The sequence below is a fragment of the Musca autumnalis genome, unplaced genomic scaffold (assembly GCF_047663935.1).
Source record: "Musca autumnalis isolate F117 unplaced genomic scaffold, ASM4766393v1 scaffold_4, whole genome shotgun sequence".
In the NCBI taxonomy this organism is placed as follows: domain Eukaryota; kingdom Metazoa; phylum Arthropoda; class Insecta; order Diptera; family Muscidae; genus Musca; species Musca autumnalis.
In genome coordinates, this window is record NW_027411977.1 from 20,352,954 (window position 1) to 20,366,067 (window position 13,114).

General features: G+C 34.3%; 1 protein-coding gene across 4 annotated transcripts in view; it reads left to right on the top strand.

The window, feature by feature from the left end:
• The window catches only part of Tsp66E (Tetraspanin 66E), a 193,696-nt gene that overhangs the window by 28,931 nt on the left and 151,651 nt on the right, over positions 1–13,114 (top strand). The window lies entirely within an intron of this gene.

A 13,114-nucleotide genomic window follows, 5' to 3' on the forward strand; every position in this document is an offset into this window, starting at 1 on the left:
TGGACCTATTGAGGTCTCCCCTAGGCGAAATTTATGAAGTGTAGGGATACAATGCGAGTGCAACTAACTTGGTCATTGGGTCCACTATAAAAATATAATAATCAGCTTAGAGATTGATTGGATAAAATTTGAAATATGGACCGATGATGAAAAGTCTTCATTTATAAGGATGGGCATATTAAGGCCCCCCTAGGCGAAATTTATGGAGCGTAGGAATACAAGGCGAGTGCAGCTAACTTGGCCATTGGGTCCACTATAAACGTATAATAATCCTCTTACAGGTTGAGTGTATAAATTTTAAAATATGGACCGATGATGAAAAGATTCAATTTATGAGGATGGACCAATTGAGGGCCCCTCTAGGCGAAATTTATAGAACGTAGTGACAAAAAACTTAGGCATAGGTCCATGTTTTGGTAAAGGCCTCATATAACGGTACCTCCCGATTTCCAGTATCTTGATTATTTTATCTAAAATAGTTAACCGAACTGGCTGCTACGTGGCATTTGAGGTCCTCAGTGGTCACGAAACTTCTTCACACTTCCATGCAACGGTACCTCCGTATTTTCGGTATTTTGAGGGTCTTAGCTACATCGTTTGACGGAACTACCCGTAATTTGACATTTGAGCGTCAGTGCAGTTACCAAAATTTTTTACAAAAAATTGCCAAGATGGGCCCCATTTTTTAGATTAGATAATTTAGGTATTTGGGGTATACGTGGTCAAAAATGCGTGCACCTAAAATTGTGGACAGGAAAGGAAATTAATTATTTCATTTTAGTTAAGAATATTTATGGTGGAGGGTATAAAAAGTTCAGCCCGGCCAAACTTGATACCTTGCATACTTGTTAATTCTCTTTCCTTCGCCCACTGTGTCTTTCTTTCATCTTTTCCCCTAAATATCTACTTCCTGATAGTCCGACGGCTAAACATTTTCGCTTAACTGTTGGTAATTGCTTCTCTATGAATTTTAAAGTAGTAACAGACAAAAAAAAATAATTTGCAAAACCAAGTCTGGGGCTAATTTGGCCTTTAACATTACCCCACCAACACCACCTTCACCCTTTACCCGCTTTGAGTTCATGAAAACGAAACAGAAGTGAGTGTGGCTGACAGGTGAATGTGTTTTTTTTTAGTCAGTGGTCGGTCGTTTGGTCGTTAGCGTGGTGTTGTAATCGCATCTAAAGATTAAAGTCTGTAGTCTGTAGATTTTTCTTTACATTTGAACTGGTGTGTTGTGTTGCGTTTTACAAAGAAGTAACCAGACTTCCGAAGTAAACTCCGCCTTCATCTTCTCCTTCTCCTGTCTTGTTTGTAAAGCAAACAAGTGTAACGAAGATGTTTACGGTGGACGTATTTAATTACAGAGACTAACTAATCTGACAAAGGCTTTGCTTTGTGTTTCTGCTATTTTTTTCATTTCAATGCATTTGCATTCTGAAAGGAAATTTAAACAAAGGTAGACTGTATGCGGTTAGGGAATTGGGATAATAATTAAGACATGTTTTTTCTGGCAAATGGAATGAATATCTGTGGGAGAAATGTGGAGGTCAATACTCCGGCAAGTCAACATCACATTTTTACCTTAGCTATATATGGGCAACCTGAAACTTATCTATAAGGCATATTGAGCTATGTTCGATATCTCAGACTCTGCGATAAGAAGTATGTATCATATCTCTATGCTATTCGATACTATGAAGTCTTCTCTTGTACTGGGCAAATTATTTTTGCTGAACTTTTTTACTACCTACTTAGTACATTACAATAATGTAATCATTTTTAAAGCCCTAGCATACCTCAAGTATCTCCAATAACTGGCCACCGTTCACTTTCTTTATACCATCTCGTATAACATTAAGAGGTCTTCTATTTTTTAGGAGTTCTTCTATACATTGAAAACCTTTTACATGTTTTTTATGCATGGGCGACCTTTCGAAGGTTTTCTATCCATAGAAGTTCTTTTGGAGGTCTTCTATCCGTCTCTTATAACATTCGCCATACACTGTAGCTGCACTTTAGCAAAGGCTACTACCTCAAACATTAATTTACTGCTTTTGCTGCCTAGTCTGGTAGCATGTGATGCATAACAAAATGACTTTTTTCTCGAAAAAAGTTGCTTGCACTTTTCTTAGTTAACTTCTTTAGAAAGGCTTCTTCCCCTCCCTTCCCATTTTCTTTTGTAAAGCAAATAATTAAAGGAAATGACATTAGCATTTGAGTTTGAAAATTTCAACAGACCACAAATTTTATTCCGAAATTAAAAGTGCCTTGCAAAAGTGAATCTACACACAGTGCGAACGTTTAAATAGAGCATAAAGAGGAAATTCGTCAGAATGGAAGGAAAAGTTATTGCGATATAAAGAGTTTCGTAAGTGATACGTGACAGTCCTGTCTTACTACCGGAACAGGCTACTAAACCATTAATATGACATCTTCTCATAGAAGTGCAGAAGGTCTTCTCATAGAAGGGCAGGATGTCTCCTCCTTGAAGAGCAAAAGGTCGTCTCATAGAAAGGCAGGATGTCTTCTCATAGAAGGGCAAGATGTCTTCTCATAGAAGAGCAGGACGTCTTCTCATAGAAGAGCAGGATGTCTTTTCATCGGGGGGCAGGATGTCTTCTTATAGAGAAGCAGGAGGTCTTCTCATAGAAGAACAGAGGGTCCTCTCATAAAAAGCAGGAGCTAATAAGAGCAGGATACCAACTTATAAAAAAACAGATGGTCTTTTTATAGAAGAGCAGGAGCCCTTCTTACAGAAAAGCATAAGGTGTTCTCATTGAAGACCGGGAGGTCTAATTATAGAAGACATGAAGTTTTTTTAGAAGATCTGGAGCTCTATTTTTAGAAAATTTTGGGGTCCCAATTTGAACTTCTATATCTCAATAACGGTAAAACCTACGAAATTCAATCATGTAGAGAATTTTCATAGCTACAACTTTTTCTTTAGTCCCATTTCGATAGGACTTGCGGTTTCCTAGCAAAATCGTGAAAACCCAAAAAACCCCTAAAAATTTCAACTTTTATTTAAAAAGCCCTCCGGTGATTTTTTTATACCCTCCACCATATGGAGGGTATATTAAGTTTATCATTCCGTTTATAACACATCGAACTAATCATTTGCGACCCTATAAAGTACATATATATTCGTGATCAGGATTAAATTCTAAGACGATCTAGCCATGTCCGTCTGTCCGTCTGCCTGTCCGTCTGTTGTAATTACTCTAGCGTCCGCAATAATTGAGATAGAGTGCTGAAATTTTGCACCCGAGGGTCTTTTTTCCATAGGCAGGTCAAGTTCGAAGATGGGCTATATCGGTCCACTCTTTGGTATAGCCCCCATATAACGGTACCTCCGGATTTGAGGTATTTTGACGTTATTCGCCACATTTGCAGATCGAATTAGATATAATTTGGCACTTAGGGTTCCTAGTGATCAACAAACTTATGTCCCAAAGGATATGGGCATAGGTCCATGTTTTGGTATAGTCCTCATATAACGGTACCTCCCGATTTTCGGTATTTTGAGAATTTTAGCCACAATTTTTAACCGAACTATCTGCAATTTGACATTTGAGGTTCTCAGTGCTCATGAAACATCTCCACGAAACATCGTCAACATAGGTCCATGCTTTGGTATAGCCCCCATATATCGGTGCCTCCCGATTTTCGGTATTTTGAGAATTTTAGCTACAATTTTTAACCGAACTAGCTGTAACTTGCTATTTGAGGTTCTCAGTTGTCATGAAATATCTCCACCAAACATCGTCAACATAGGTCCATGTTTTGGTATAGTCCTCATATAACGGTACCTCCCGATTTTCGGTATTTTGAGAATTTTAGCCTCAATTTTTAACCGAACTAGCTCTAATTTGCCATTTGAAGTTCTCAGTGGTCATAAAACATCTCCAACTAAACATCGTCAACATAGGTCCATATTTTGGTATAGCCCCCATATAACGGTATCTCCTGATTTTTGGTATTTTGAGAATTTTAGCTGCAATTTTTAACCGAACTAGCTGTAATGATCGGTATTTTGAGAATTTTAGCTACAATTTTGTCTACTCAAAAATAATCGTCAATATACATAGGTCCATGTTTTGGTATATCCCCCCATATAACTGTACCTCCCGATTTGCGGGAATTTTCAGTGGTCACGAAATTTCTTCACTAAAATTCGTCAACATGGGTCAATTTGACTCTTGAGGTTCCCTGCAGCTATAAAATTTTTCCGCCAAAAAATTTGAAGATAGGATGACTCTTTGATATAGCCCCGTAGGTGGTACCTTTCACCTAGCTGAACACATTTTTTAGATTAGATTAGATAACACTGTGCAACAAAGTGGAGGTGAAAGTCTGGGGCACGGAAAATTCCTCTTGGGGAAGAAAGGCCTTGGTGAGTATGAACCCCGAAGGACAGATCCGCCGTGAGTTGAACTTCCGCGTTATGGCGTGATGAAATTTTTGTTAGAGACCCTGTGGGCCATCAGGAATTAGCGTATTTTGATTTTTGAAGCCCAATCCAAGTTTTTAACGTCTTTATGGGTGAACGCGCGGCACATGTTAGCTTACTACCTTCAACGGGTGTTAAAGGCAGCTACCGCGGTGACACCATGGGGAGGTCAATGTACAATTGAGATAAGGTCTGTCAGGCACGTTGTTTGGTATCTTTCGTCCCCTACGTCACCCTTGGTTGTGCAGGCCCGCGAGTTTAAACTGACTGCATTATGGACATTCCTGCACAATATGTCATCCTTTGTACTGCAACTAACCTATAATTCCCTCCCTAGCCTCATTCCCAATCTATGTTGTAATTAGACTAGGCTTTCATTTGCAATCACCGTAAATATCACATTATTTAATTATGCTCGACACAAAGGAACCTTTTTATCCTATTCAAGTAGCTTCAACTTATGCTGTGATATTGATTATCCTTTGGGCTACAGCCAATTAAAAACAGTAATTAATATGAAAGGGTACTTACGAAAAAGTCCTCTTTCTTTCCGAAGGAAAATTTAATATGCATTTTCTTCTTAGAAATTCCTTTCTAACTTTTGCAATATGCTGGCGATATTGGTAAATTGGAGCGAGGAGATAATGGCGAAAGCCACAAAAACCCATTGAAAACTAGTCGATAACTACTTTAGTGGCTTAAAAGCTTTTAGGGGTAAGCAAAAAAAGAGAGATGAACGAACAACTGCGTCAATAATGAATGCATCAACACCAGACATTGTAGTCAACAGTAGTTTTCTTCTGCACCACCCAACCATCCACAAACCCTTGATTCAAAATGTAGCCACACACAGTAAGTATTCCTGATGCCACAGTAACACTGGATGCAACAGCAAGTGTGTGTGTTATCCCCTTGGCTTGTTTTGGAAAATATTCGACATCATCTCTCCTTACGAAGTTTTTTTGCAGCTTGTTGCAACAATTCAAGAAGGATTTTCTGCTGCTTGAATGGCTTTCCTAAGCTTCGAGTGTTCAAATTACTTTATAATTGTTATTTAATGCTGTTTATGCTGGTGGTTCGTTGGTTGGTTGCATGGATTCCCATCCATGCTTGTTAGGGGGATCCAACGAAAAAAACTCTCTAAGTGCCAGTGGTTATGTTACGGCATGGTGGTTGGAATGGTTGTTTGGTAGAGGTACTTGGTGTATTTATTGGAGTTTTGTTGGCGTTTGGCATTCGGATTAAACTAAACCACTTATGGATGTTAATATCAAGAAGAAGAAGAAAAAGGAAAAAAATGTGGAACAATGAACTTCTAAGAAGCCACAACGTATAAGCAAACAAATTTTCCGCAACAATCCACATGACCAAGGAAAGTGGGAAAATTGTGCGAGAAGGAAAAGAAGCGTTTAGGAAATGTGGAAAAATAATTGGGTTAGAAGCATTAGGAAGGAAAATATTTTGTTACATGAGGGTGTCTGAAAAAAGATTGTTAAAAAATCCACGTTTATGGCTGATGAAGTCCCTAAAAAATAATGTTTAAAAAATCCACGTTTATGGCTGATGAAGTCCCTAAAAAATATTGTTTAAAAAATCCACGTTTATGGCTGATGAAGTCCCTTAAAATTATTGTTTAAAAAATCCACGTTTATGGCTGATGAAGTCCCTTAAAATTATTGTTTAAAAAATCCACGTTTATGGCTGATGAAGTCCCTTAAAATTATTGTTTAAAAAATCCACGTTTATGGCTGATGAAGTCCCTTAAAAATATTGTTTAAAAAATCCACGTTTATGGCTGATGAAGTCCCTTAAAATTATTGTTTAAAAAATCCACGTTTATGGCTGATGAAATCCCTAAAAAATAATGTTTAAAAAATCCACGTTTATGGCTGATGAAGTCCCTAAAAAATATAGTTTAAAAAATCCACGTTTATGGCTGATGAAGTCCCTCAAAAATATTGTTTAAAAAATCCACGTTTATGGCTGATGAAGTCCCCCAAAAATATTGTTTAAAAAATCCACGTTTATGGCCGATGAAGTCCCTCAAAAATATTGTTTAAAAAATCCACGTTTATGGCTGATGAAGTCCCTCAAAAATATTGTTTAAAAAATCCACGTTTATGGTGGATGAAGTCCCTCAAAAATATTGTTTAAAAATCCACGTTTATGACGAGAAGTCCCTCAAAAATATTGTTTAAAAAATCCACGTTTATGGCTGATGAAGTCCCTTAAAATTATTGTTTAAAAAATCCACGTTTATGGCTGATGAAGTCCCTTAAAATTATTGTTTAAAAAATCCACGTTTATGGCTGATGAAGTCCCTTAAAATTATTGTTTAAAAAATCCACGTTTATGGCTGATGAAGTCCCTTAAAATTATTGTTTAAAAAATCCACGTTTATGGCTGATGAAGTCCCTTAAAATTATTGTTTAAAAAATCCACGTTTATGGCTGATGAAATCCCTAAAAAATAATGTTTAAAAAATCCACGTTTATGGCTGATGAAGTCCCTAAAAAATATAGTTTAAAAAATCCACGTTTATGGCTGATGAAGTCCCTAAAAAATAATGTTTAAAAAATCCACGTTTATGGCTGATGAAGTCCCTTAAAATTATTGTTTAAAAAATCCACGTTTATGGCTGATGAAGTCCCTTAAAATTATTGTTTAAAAAATCCACGTTTATGGCTGATGAAGTCCCTTAAAATTATTGTTTAAAAAATCCACGTTTATGGCCGATGAAGTCCCTCAAAAATATTGTTTAAAAAATCCACGTTTATGGCTGATGAAGTCCCTCAAAAATATTGTTTAAAAAATCCACGTTTATGGTGGATGAAGTCCCTCAAAAATATTGTTTAAAAATCCACGTTTATGGCTGATGAAATCCCTAAAAAATAATGTTTAAAAAATCCACGTTTATGGCTGATGAAGTCCCTAAAAAATATAGTTTAAAAAATCCACGTTTATGGCTGATGAAGTCCCTAAAAAATAATGTTTAAAAAATCCACGTTTATGGCTGATGAAGTCCCCCAAAAATATTGTTTAAAAAATCCACGTTTATGGCCGATGAAGTCCCTCAAAAATATTGTTTAAAAAATCCACGTTTATGGCTGATGAAGTCCCTCAAAAATATTGTTTAAAAAATCCACGTTTATGGTGGATGAAGTCCCTCAAAAATATTGTTTAAAAATCCACGTTTATGACGAGAAGTCCCTCAAAAATATTGTTTAAAAATCCACGTTTATGACGAGAAGTCCCTCAAAAATATTGTTTAAAAAATCCACGTTTATGACGGATGAAGTCCCTCAAAAATATTGTTTAAAAATCCACGTTTATGACGAGAAGTCCCTCAGAAATATTGTTTAAAAAATCCACGTTTATGGGTGATGAAGTCTCTCAAAAATATTGTTTAAAAAATCCACGTTTATGACTGATGAAGTCCCTCAAAAATATTGTTTAAAAAATCCACGTTTATGACTGATGAAGTCCCTCAAAGATATTGTTTAAAAAATCCACGTTTATGGCTGATGAAGTCCCTCAAAAATATTGTTTAAAAAATCCACGTTTATGGCTGATGAAGTCCCTCAAAAATATTGTTTAAAAAATCCACGTTAATGGCTGATGAAGTCCCTCAAAAATATTGTTTTAAAAAATCCACGTTTATGGCTGATAAAGTCCCTCAAAAATATTGTTTAAAAATCCATGTTTATGTGGCTGATGATAACTCGAAAAAAATATTTTTTAAAAAAATCTCTTTTATGGGACTGATGATCCCTTAAAGAGGTTCCACCCTTTAATTGTGTCTGCCGCACCTGACTAAAGATGCTGTTGCTTGGCTTCGAAATGAAAATCTCCCTTTCTCCTTCTGTTTTCCCTCTTCTTCTATAAATAAAAACAGATTCATTGAACATTCATTGCTCTTTTAGGGGAATGGAAGCGGGTAAACGAAAGAAATGAAATGAAATATGAGAAAATCAATTGGAAATTGTTGCAGTTTTTTCCCTCAAGTTGTTGCACTTTTTCCATTTCATACTCAACTTTAGTCTACCTTGACGAAGGGTTCATTTCCATGCAATGATAGTTTCAACAACAACAACAAATGATAGTCTTTGTAGTGTCTGTCCAGTGTTTTCTTTGCTCGCTTGGTTGGATGTTGGTAATCTATACGGCTCAAAGTGAATGCCATTTGTTTTTTTTTAGTTTTTGCATCGTAGTGCCATTGTTGGCGTAACGAAAGAAGTCAATAAAGGTAAAGCCATAGGAGATATATCGCTAAACAACTACAAAAAATGAAAGTCATTTTGTTTTCCTCTTGTCTTGCTTTCTTCCACCAACAAAAAAAAAAAACGAAAACCTTGGCGTTTTTTTTCAGTCCTCTGTGGGATGATAAAACTACTACTACCTGCCTCGTTTGAAATCATGGTGGCTGGATGCCAATGAACTTGAGTTATTGGTGGCTAAAAAATACAAAAATCAAAGACAAAGTGTCAAGGAAAATAAATATCCAATAACATTGGTAAAGCAGAAGAGGAAGTATGATGGGTGACATCAGGGACAATATGAGAATGGCGTATCTTCAAATGTTTTTGAAAGAATATTTTTGAGGGACTTCGTGAGCCATGGATTTTTAAAGAATATTTTTGAGGCACGTGGATTTTTTTAAACAATATTTTTGAAGGACTTTATGAGCCATTAATGTGGATTTTTTTAAAGAATATTTTTGAGGGACTTCAACAGCCATAAACGTGGATTTTTCAAACAATATTTTTGAGACTCTTCAACAGCCATAAACGTGGATTTTTTAAACAATATTTTTGAGACTCTTTAACAGCCATAAACGTGGATTTTTTAAACAATATTTTTGAGACTCTTCAACAGCCATAAACGTGGATTTTTTAAACAATATTTTTGAGACTCTTCAACAGCCATAAACGTGGATTTTTTCAACAATATTTTTGAGACTCTTCAACAGCCATAAACGTGGATTTTTAAACAATATTTTTGAGACTCTTCAACAGCCATAAACGTGGATTTTTTAAACAATATTTTTGAGACTCTTCAACAGCCATAAACGTGGATTTTTTAAACAATATTTTTGAGACTCTTCAACAGCCATAAACGTGGATTTTTTAAACAATATTTTTGAGACTCTTCAACAGCCATAAACGTGGATTTTTTAAACAATATTTTTGAGACTCTTCAACAGCCATAAACGTGGATTTTTTAAACAATATTTTTGAGACTCTTCAACAGCCATAAACGTGGATTTTTTAAACAATATTTTTGAGACTCTTCAACAGCCATAAACGTGGATTTTTTAAACAATATTTTTGAGACTCTTCAACAGCCATAAACGTGGATTTTTTAAACAATATTTTTGAGACTCTTCAACAGCCATAAACGTGGATTTTTTAAACAATATTTTTGAGACTCTTCAACAGCCATAAACGTGGATTTTTTAAACAATATTTTTGAGACTCTTCAACAGCCATAAACGTGGATTTTTTAAACAATATTTTTGAGACTCTTCAACAGCCATAAACGTGGATTTTTTAAACAATATTTTTGAGACTCTTCAACAGCCATAAACGTGGATTTTTTAAACAATATTTTTGAGACTCTTCAACAGCCATAAACGTGGATTTTTTAAACAATATTTTTGAGACTCTTCAACAGCCATAAACGTGGATTTTTTAAACAATATTTTTGAGACTCTTCAACAGCCATAAACGTGGATTTTTTAAACAATATTTTTGAGACTCTTCAACAGCCATAAACGTGGATTTTTTAAACAATATTTTTTGAAGACTTCATCAGCCATAAACGTGGATTTTGTAAACAATATTTTTTGAAGACTTCATCAGCCATAAACGTGGATTTTTTAAACAATATTTTTGAGACTCTTCAACAGCCATAAACGTGGATTTTTTAAACAATATTTTTGAGACTCTTCAACAGCCATAAACGTGGATTTTTTAAACAATATTTTTGAGACTCTTCAACAGCCATAAACGTGGATTTTTTAAACAATATTTTTGAGACTCTTCAACAGCCATAAACGTGGATTTTTTAAACAATATTTTTGAGACTCTTCAACAGCCATAAACGTGGATTTTTTAAACAATATTTTTGAGACTCTTCAACAGCCATAAACGTGGATTTTTTAAACAATATTTTTGAGACTCTTCAACAGCCATAAACGTGGATTTTTTAAACAATATTTTTGAGACTCTTCAACAGCCATAAACGTGGATTTTTTAAACAATATTTTTGAGACTCTTCAACAGCCATAAACGTGGATTTTTTAAACAATATTTTTGAGACTCTTCAACAGCCATAAACGTGGATTTTTTAAACAATATTTTTTGAAGACTTCATCAGCCATAAACGTGGATTTTTTAAACAATATTTTTGAGAAACTTTATCAGCCATAAACGTGGATTTTTAAACAATATTTTTTGAAGACTTCTTCAGCCATAAACGTGGATTTTTTAAACAATATTTTTTGAAGACTTCATCAGCCATAAACGTGGATTTTTTAAACAATATTTTTTGAAGACTTCATCAGCCATAAACGTGGATTTTTAAACAATATTTTTGTGGGACTTCATCAGTAATAAACATGGATTTTTTAAACAATATTTTTTGAAGACTTCATCAGCCATAAACGTGGATTTTTTTAAACAATATTTTTGTGGGACTTCATCAGCCATAAACGTGAATTGTTTAAAGACTGCTTTTTGATTTTCGAACAATATCTTTTAATATTTAATAGTTTTTAGATTTGAAATATTATATCAAAACCTCATTACTTTACTAAATATTGAAATCAAAAATGATTTTTAAACCTGATTTTGGTTTCTTTTGAAATTGTATTGTTTGTCTTCCACGACAATGGTGGCAGTTAATTTATATTTATGGCATTAACTGCCAAAACTTATAAATATTTATTCAACCAAAGCAAATAATTATGGATGATTATTATTCAAGCAACAAATACAAAAACAAAGCGTAATAATAATGAAAGAAATAACAAAAACAAAAAATCTGGTATTACGAGTTACTTTTAGAAGAAATATTTTTGTTTACAACAGGTTTTGGTGTTTTTTGTATTTTAAAGAGGGTCTTAACCCTTAAGCAGCATGGGAGTTTGGTTAGGAGTTGCAAGAAAAGTTCGATATATGACGGATGTCAAGTGTCCAATTCTAAGGTTTTTTGTTTTGAAATATAAAAATAATATTTTTTTATTTTTAATGTTGGTTGTGGTTAAGGCAGAGGTGACTTACTATTAAAGCACGAATGTACGCACAGAGAAGAGATATTGTTGGAACAATCATATTCTATGAACAAAATAGTGTATTTTAAAAATCTGAAAATATATATTGTTATTTCAACCATATATTTTTATTAGGGAACATGATGACACAAAATATATTGTTGCGCCAACAATACATATTTTAAGAATTTTAAAATACACTATTTTGTTCTTAGAATATGATTGTTCCAACAATATTTTTCTCTGCGTGTAGCTTAAGTATAAGTATGATTGCAGATAAATCCAACAAAATACTGATAACAGTCACGGGATTTTTTTAAAGTATTTTTGTTGAATTAAAATTTAAATGAGTAGCAGATATTCTTGAGTTTGTGTCGCTATGACATTAAAAATATTGTTAAAAAATATGTATAAAGAATGTATTGTTGCAGAAACCATATATGTTGTGCCAAACACCATAACGACAATCCAACAATGTATTACGGTGTGCCTTAACAAATTTAAATGGAGGGTGCTTACACCTCGGAAGTTTTTGCTGATTCTGAAGCTACAATGGTCATAGATGAGAAATATCAAGAAACAAAAAAAATCACCGGAGGGATTTTAAAATAAATCGCGATTTAAGTTCACATTTTTAGGGGTTCTTTAGGTTTTCACGATTTTGCTTGGAAAATGCGAGTTCTATGTAAATGGGTCTAAAGAAAATGTTGTAGCAGAGAAAATTCTCCTCAAGATTGGCCTTTATGGTATTTTCGTAGGTTTTACCGTTTTTGAGATATAGAAGTTCAAATTGAGACAATGCACTGACTGTATCGCCTCCTTATAAAACAATGTCATTACTGTAATTTCCCAAATTTAACGTATATATCTTGAAAATGGCACAACCTAGGAAAAAACAAATCATCCAATCCTGTAGAGAATTTTCACAGCTTCAACATTTTCTTTAGTCCCATTTTGATATGACTTGCGGTTTTCAAGCAAAATCTTGAAGACTTAAGATAAAAACCTAAAAATTGGAACTGAACCTATATATCTCAAAAATGGTAAAACCTACGAAAAACCTAACGGTCAGTCTTGTAGAGAATTTTCACAGCTACAACATTTTCTTTAGACTCATTTCGATACGACTTGCGGTTTCCATGCGAAATCGTGAAAACTTAAAAAAACCCAAAAATTGTGCATTTTAATCGCGATTTATTTAAGTATCCCTCCGGCGATTTTTTCTGTTTTTTTTTATTTTTCTTATCTATGAACATTGCTGTTTCAGAATCCGCAATAACATCCCATGTGTAGCGGTTTCCATTAAAAGTTAGTTAATGGGCACTGTGTATAATATTGTTTTATAAGGGGACGATACAGTCAGTGCATTGTCCCAATTTGAACTTCCA